This window comes from Anomaloglossus baeobatrachus, chromosome 1 (assembly GCF_048569485.1).
Source record: "Anomaloglossus baeobatrachus isolate aAnoBae1 chromosome 1, aAnoBae1.hap1, whole genome shotgun sequence".
In the NCBI taxonomy this organism is placed as follows: Eukaryota; Metazoa; Chordata; class Amphibia; order Anura; family Aromobatidae; genus Anomaloglossus; species Anomaloglossus baeobatrachus.
Window position 1 is genome coordinate 203,891,898 of NC_134353.1, and position 6,000 is coordinate 203,897,897.

Consider the following 6,000-nt stretch of genomic DNA (forward strand, 5'->3'; position numbering starts at 1 on the left):
CTAGTCTGAGGCAAGCCCGCAGCGGCTTCTCCACACTTTACCCCCCTCGAAATGGACAGGTTTCTCCCAACATATAGCCAAAATATACCTGTAATGCCGCTCATATCTGCGCATATAAAATCAGATTCTCTGCCAGAAGAGTCGCCACATGTCAGGTGAATGTGATGCGTTTTTTCCTCACCTGGCATCCGTACGCAATGCATTTTTAACATCATGTTTTATATAGAGTTATTCTAGTATGCAAAAGATATAAAAATGCATTGTCATACGAATGTCTGTGTTACGTCTCTTTTTTTCCTCTCGCACCCACGGACTTGCATTGGCGTGTCTTGCAATGTACATGGCAATATACAGCATGCTGCTGATTCCAGCTGAGGAACACATTGTTTAACATTGGCCCAAGTACAACCCTATTAGTTATCAGATTGCACTCGGCGATTTTAAATGCAGATGTGAGCGAACCCTTACAACATACAACCCAGTAACAGCCAGCGTCCGATTAATGGCGTCCATGGTCTGGAGCAGGACTCTCATCACAGTTTCCCTTTAGTCCATGTGCACACAATGAGTATTTGGGGAGTTTTGTTACCTCCGTATTTGTAGCCAAAACCAGGAGTGGAGCAGTCAGAGGAAAAATGTAATAGAAACTCGAGCACCACTTCTGTATCATTCACCTACTCCTAGTTTTGCCTTATAAACACTGTGGTAAAAAAAACTCACCGTGTGCACGCGGCCTCAAAAAAAAAAAAGAAGTGGTGTGAACCAAGCCCAACGCATACAGCTTGTCTAGGATAAAGATAGATTCATACATTATATTTGAGTGCTGCCTATTTTTTTTTCTGTTTTCTTAAAGAAATCTGTCACCAGGTTTTTGCTCCTCCATCTGAGAGCAGCATAATGTGGAGACAGAGACCCTGATTCCAGTGATGTGTCACTTACTGAGCTGTTTGCTGTCATTTAGATAAAATCAATGTTTTCTCTGCTGCAGATCTAGCAGTTATACAGAGCTCATGAATATGCTGGACTACCTGCAGCACTCTAAGTAGTCCTCTAATGAAAATCCCTGTTTAATCAGTGTAGATTATCAAAACTACACTAAGCAGCCCAGTAAGTGACACATCACTGGAATCAGGGTCTCTGCCCCTATGTTATGCTGCTCTCAGATTAGGAGGTAAAACCTGGTGATAGATTCCCTTAAAATGGACAGCACACTGGCACTAAATTTAACAAAACCAAACAAACATTTCCTATTTTCATTCACTGTTGTGAATGGCCAGGTCTGATCCACATCTATGGGAAGTCATTCACAAATCTAAAAATGGAAGACATCAATGTTTCATCAGTTTTCGGCAAGATACATCAGACAGCATATGTCCTGATCCATATACAGGAAACAAGCTGTGGCTATAAGGAGCGATATAGGGTCTTACCAGTGTAAAACATGGTGACTTTTTAATAAACCGCTCACCTGGAATGGTTGTGAGCCTCACAACCAGTAGAGAAATAACAGCTGCAGCCGATCCCACGTGCCAAAGGCAGAAGCAAGACAAAAACCAGGATAATTGTGGTATACTCTGGTATACAAAGAAACACTCCAAATAATAAAAGCAATGCGGATGGTTTATTCTATGCGTTTTGAAGAGATATCCCCTCTTCTTCCTCAAGAAGTGTTCAGTGGATTTTCCTGAGGAAGAAGCAGGATATCTCTTCGAAACGCGTAGAATAAACCATGCACGTTGCTTTTATTTTTTTTGGAGTGTTTCTTTGTACAGCAGCGCGGAGTATACCACAATTTTCCTGGTATTTGTCATGATCCATATACAGACTGCAATGGCCAAACAGACCATGGATCTCTCGACCTAAGCAGAAAGCTTTATACACAGGAGCCTGTAAGTTTGGGTTGGTAGACCCTCGATCAGTCAGGGAATTGCAGCTTGTCTATGACCATGGAATACGCCTATGTAAGGCTGTGTGCACACAGTGGGGTTTTTTTGCATATCTTTCAGGTGGGAAAAGAAGCTGTAAATTCTAGTATGAGTCAAAACGGTAATTTTGAGAAATCTTACATAATTTTTTCTTTCCGGCAGAGTTTGAGCACTGCAGCGCATCTGAAGTCTGCAGCACGTCAATCACTGCAGCATTTTTATCTATTGAAGAAGCCTAACTTCTGTACTGCGTTTTTGGAGACTAAAACTTTCTTACTCATGCCCTGTAGACACCTCACATCTTCTGACTGTAAAATGCAGCTATTTTCTGTGTTTTATACGCAGTCGCAGCACTTTCTTTGCAAAGAGTGAAGGTTTTGGGTATGTACACACGTTCAGTATTCCATTGCAGAAATTTTTGTCGGAAAAAGGCAGTGTGAAATTGTGCATTTTTTTGCATGCGCTTTTCATTGCTTTCCAGGGTGAAAAACGCAGAAAGAATTGACATGCTACAGATTATTCTCTGCACCAAATCTGCAAGTAGAAGAAATCCAATATGTGCACTTTGCTGGCATAAGGATTTGTTTGCAGTGTTCTGACTGCATAAAAAACTGCACAGATAAAAATGCTGCAAAAACGCCATTTGTGATCATACCGTATAGTCAGTTATTCACTACTGCTAGGCAAGATTTAGTTGAGAAGCAAATACATTGTACATCTGCAAAACTTCAATTAAAAAAAGGCCACGAGTTCTCAGACTGACACCTTAAGAAAAAACACCAATAGATTTCAGGCTCCTTCTAGCAGTTCGGAGAAACAGAATATGCCCCACTGTGACCGGGCTCCGGCTGCGGGGAAGCTCGCCTGGATTGTCTGGACTCAATATCCTGCTTCTTTCAGCCACTTCCTTTTCCTTATCTTTTTTTTTTTTTTCAAAACAGCCATAAAGTGAAGATCTTAACTGTAATCACATAAACTGCAGCTATAAACTGCAGAGTTCACACAAAAGATAACTCCACATGGAGCGCACATTAACCCTTATATGACCACTACGTGGACACAGCCATTCTTCTCCGTCTATACCTCCCCGACGCACGGACTCTACTGCGTGGACCTGACTACGACAATCTTCAGAAAGGTTTTCTTCTGCAGATGAACATACTCCACTTGTTCACACAACCTGCGGATTAGAATTATCCAACATGTCCTGTAATCTCCTGGATTATTGATTTTACTACTGTGACAAGTACATTTACAGCACGTGGGAATGATTTCAGCAAAGCATTGGCCATGCTGCCGAGCCATGAACCATCAGCTGCTTCAACAAGTACAACACGTTTTAATTCCTAGAAAGTTTCTTAAGATGCGTTTACATTATTCACACAAACCTGACTTGTTTGTCGGGTGAAATGATTTTTAAATGTCTAAAAATTAAATTGTTCTGAGAAGAATGAGATTCTATGGGCAGAGCTAATGCTGCTTTCACACTATGTTTTATTTTTAACATGCGTCATGAACGTTTTTTTGCTGTAAAAGTAGATCCTGTTTTTACAAAGAAAAACGCAAACGCATGTGTTATTTTGCAGGATCCTGTCACTTGAAGTTTATGGGCGGGCATTGGAGTCATGTGATCGGGAGTCAGTGGAACTGAACGTGATAGACTGGGAGCCGGCATCTGACAACTGCAGACGCTGGTAACCAAGGTAAACATCGGGTAACTAAGTGAAGTGCTTTGCTTGGATACCTGATATTTACCTTGGTTACGAGCGTCCGCAGCTGCTAGAAGCTGGGCTGCCTGCTCCCTGCACACGTAACAAGGTAAATATCGGGTAACTAAGTGAAGCGCTTTGCTTGGTTATCCGATATTTACCTTGGTTACGAGCGTCCGCCGCTCTCGGGAGGGGGAGAGAAGGGAGGGGGAGAGAGAGACTGATCACGCCAGGCTGGTTTCTGGGCATGCTCAGTAGAGCAAGCAGGATCCTGTCTATCATAATGCCAGCGTTCACATGCGTTTGTGTGCAGTATAGTCAGGATCCAGTGAAAAACAGTATTTGTACGCAGCTCAAAAACGCTACAAGTAGCGTTTTTGAAAAAAGTTAAAAAACTGCAAGTCGCTGGATCCTCACTATAACGCATGCAAACGCAGGTGAACGCATGTTGACACGAGTCCATTGCAAATGCATTGAAGTGAAAACACTTTTGCACTGGATACGTTTTTGCGTTAAAAAAACGTTCATGACACATGTTAAAAAAACGTAGTGTGAAAGCAGCCTAATACTGCCGATCACTGTGAGCATGGAGGGGCAGTCAGCCATCCACCTGTCTACTATTGACGATGGCCAGTCGTGACAGATTGCGGTCAGACAGACCGATCAGCTACCACAGCTCCGACCGTCCACATCAGCCTAGTCTGTCATAAGAGGTAGAATCATGAACACACAATCTAAGGACAATATGTGTGAAGAAATGAGATTTCCAAATTGTGGGTTCTTAGGAAATCACTATGATTAGTCAGTTACATGTAGGACTCATCCAGACTAAAAAAAAAAAAGCCCTAATGGCAAGGTCACAAATAAAAAAAAAAATATATATAGTGTGTGCACCCAGGGCATCCCGTCAGTATGGCAGTATAAAGATCCTCTGGTGCTTACAGTCCCAGGTAGCAGCGGCCAGAAGTTCATAAAGTCAAATGATAAAAAGGTATCTCATGCACCCCAGGAGTGGTGGCCAGGCAAAACACCAGACAGCGCAGGGCGGACAGGGGCTGAGCAGTGCATCAGGGACAGCGCCAGGTATATCAGGGACGGGTAGAAACTATGCAGTGCTCCAGGCAGCCCAGAGGGCAGGCGGAGGCCACGTTTCCCAGGGATGGGCGAAACCTATGCAGAGCACCAGGCAGTCCTGAGGGCGGGCAGAGACCAGGTAGAGCATCAAGCAGCCCCGACGGCAGGCAGAGGCCAGGTTGTGCACCAGGCACCCCCATATGTTGGGCTGAGGTCAATTAGAGCAGCAGGCAACCCTGAGGGCAGGCAGAAGCCATGAAGAGCAGCAGGCAACTCCAATGGTGGGTGGAAGTCAGGTAGAGCGCCAGCCACCCCCGAGGGTAGGGACCAGGCAGTGCATCAGGCACCATGGGGGCAGGTAAAGGCCAAGCACACTGTCAGGCACAGTGACTGGCACCTCAGGGGTGGGCAGAGCCTTGGTGCCCAGGGTGGGCAGAATGTCGGACAGGCAGAGGCTGGGAACAGCCCTACAGGAGACACTACATAATAATATAAGGGTCTGTACGCAGAAGTGTTTTGACATGCAGGGGGTCTGCTGCGGAGCCTGCTCAGTGCCAGCACTCCCTCCACACAGGTGCACCCTCCACACAGGTGCCCCCTCCACACAGGTGCCCCCTCCACACAGGTGCCCCCTCCACACAGGTGCCCCCTCCACACAGGTGCCCCCTCCCCGCCTACCTGTTGCTGCACTGCACACACAAGTTCAGTAGTGGCACTTGCCTCCTCTCACCTGCTGATGACGTCAGTCCTCCACGTCTCTCTGCGCCGGGCTCCCGAACACCCGCCGGTCTCTCTGGCCAGCTGAATGACCCTACACCCGCACCGAAACTTCCAACGCCACCCGGAAGTGTAGCCGCTTAGGGCCTCTCTAGCCACCCGCTCTCAGCTCTATGATCCGGATTTACAGCTGAAGTCGCTGCATGAAGCGTGTCCGTCCTCTACAAAGATGGCGGCGGGTAGGCTGGTTGATAGATGCTGCCGCCCTCTGCTGCTTGGAAGAGGAATTGCTTCCCTGGATGAAGGTGAAGTGTCTGACTCATCACTGATTACTGCTGTATTTCTGGGCTGGTTTTAGTTCACACCTTGTCTTCTCATGCAATATTTGATATGGGGTTTTTCATAGTTAGGCTAAAATTCTGAATATTATTTATCCATCAAAGTAACAGATTTTCATCCAAATTCCCCCCAAAACGCAATAAAAAGTGATATGTGTTGTGTGTAGCCCAAAGTGGTGTCAATGACAAAATAAAACAACTGTCTAGTCCTGACAGGGTTAATCTTGTGATAAGTAC

General features: G+C 45.5%; 1 protein-coding gene across 4 annotated transcripts in view; it reads right to left on the reverse strand.

Annotated features, from left to right (window-relative positions):
* ARFIP1 (ARF interacting protein 1) overlaps nucleotides 1-5,623 on the reverse strand; it is a 189,705-nt gene extending 184,082 nt beyond the window's left edge. The window contains exon 1 of one of the 4 annotated variants that reach the window (XM_075347794.1): nucleotides 5,439-5,623. The gene's annotated coding sequence lies outside the window, so the exon portion shown is untranslated. Of the gene's footprint in view, nucleotides 1-5,428 lie in introns of all 4 variants that reach the window. The other 3 variants (XM_075347817.1, XM_075347811.1, XM_075347825.1) reach the window with 3 other exon arrangements.
* Between the last annotated feature and the right edge of the window lie 377 nt (nucleotides 5,624-6,000).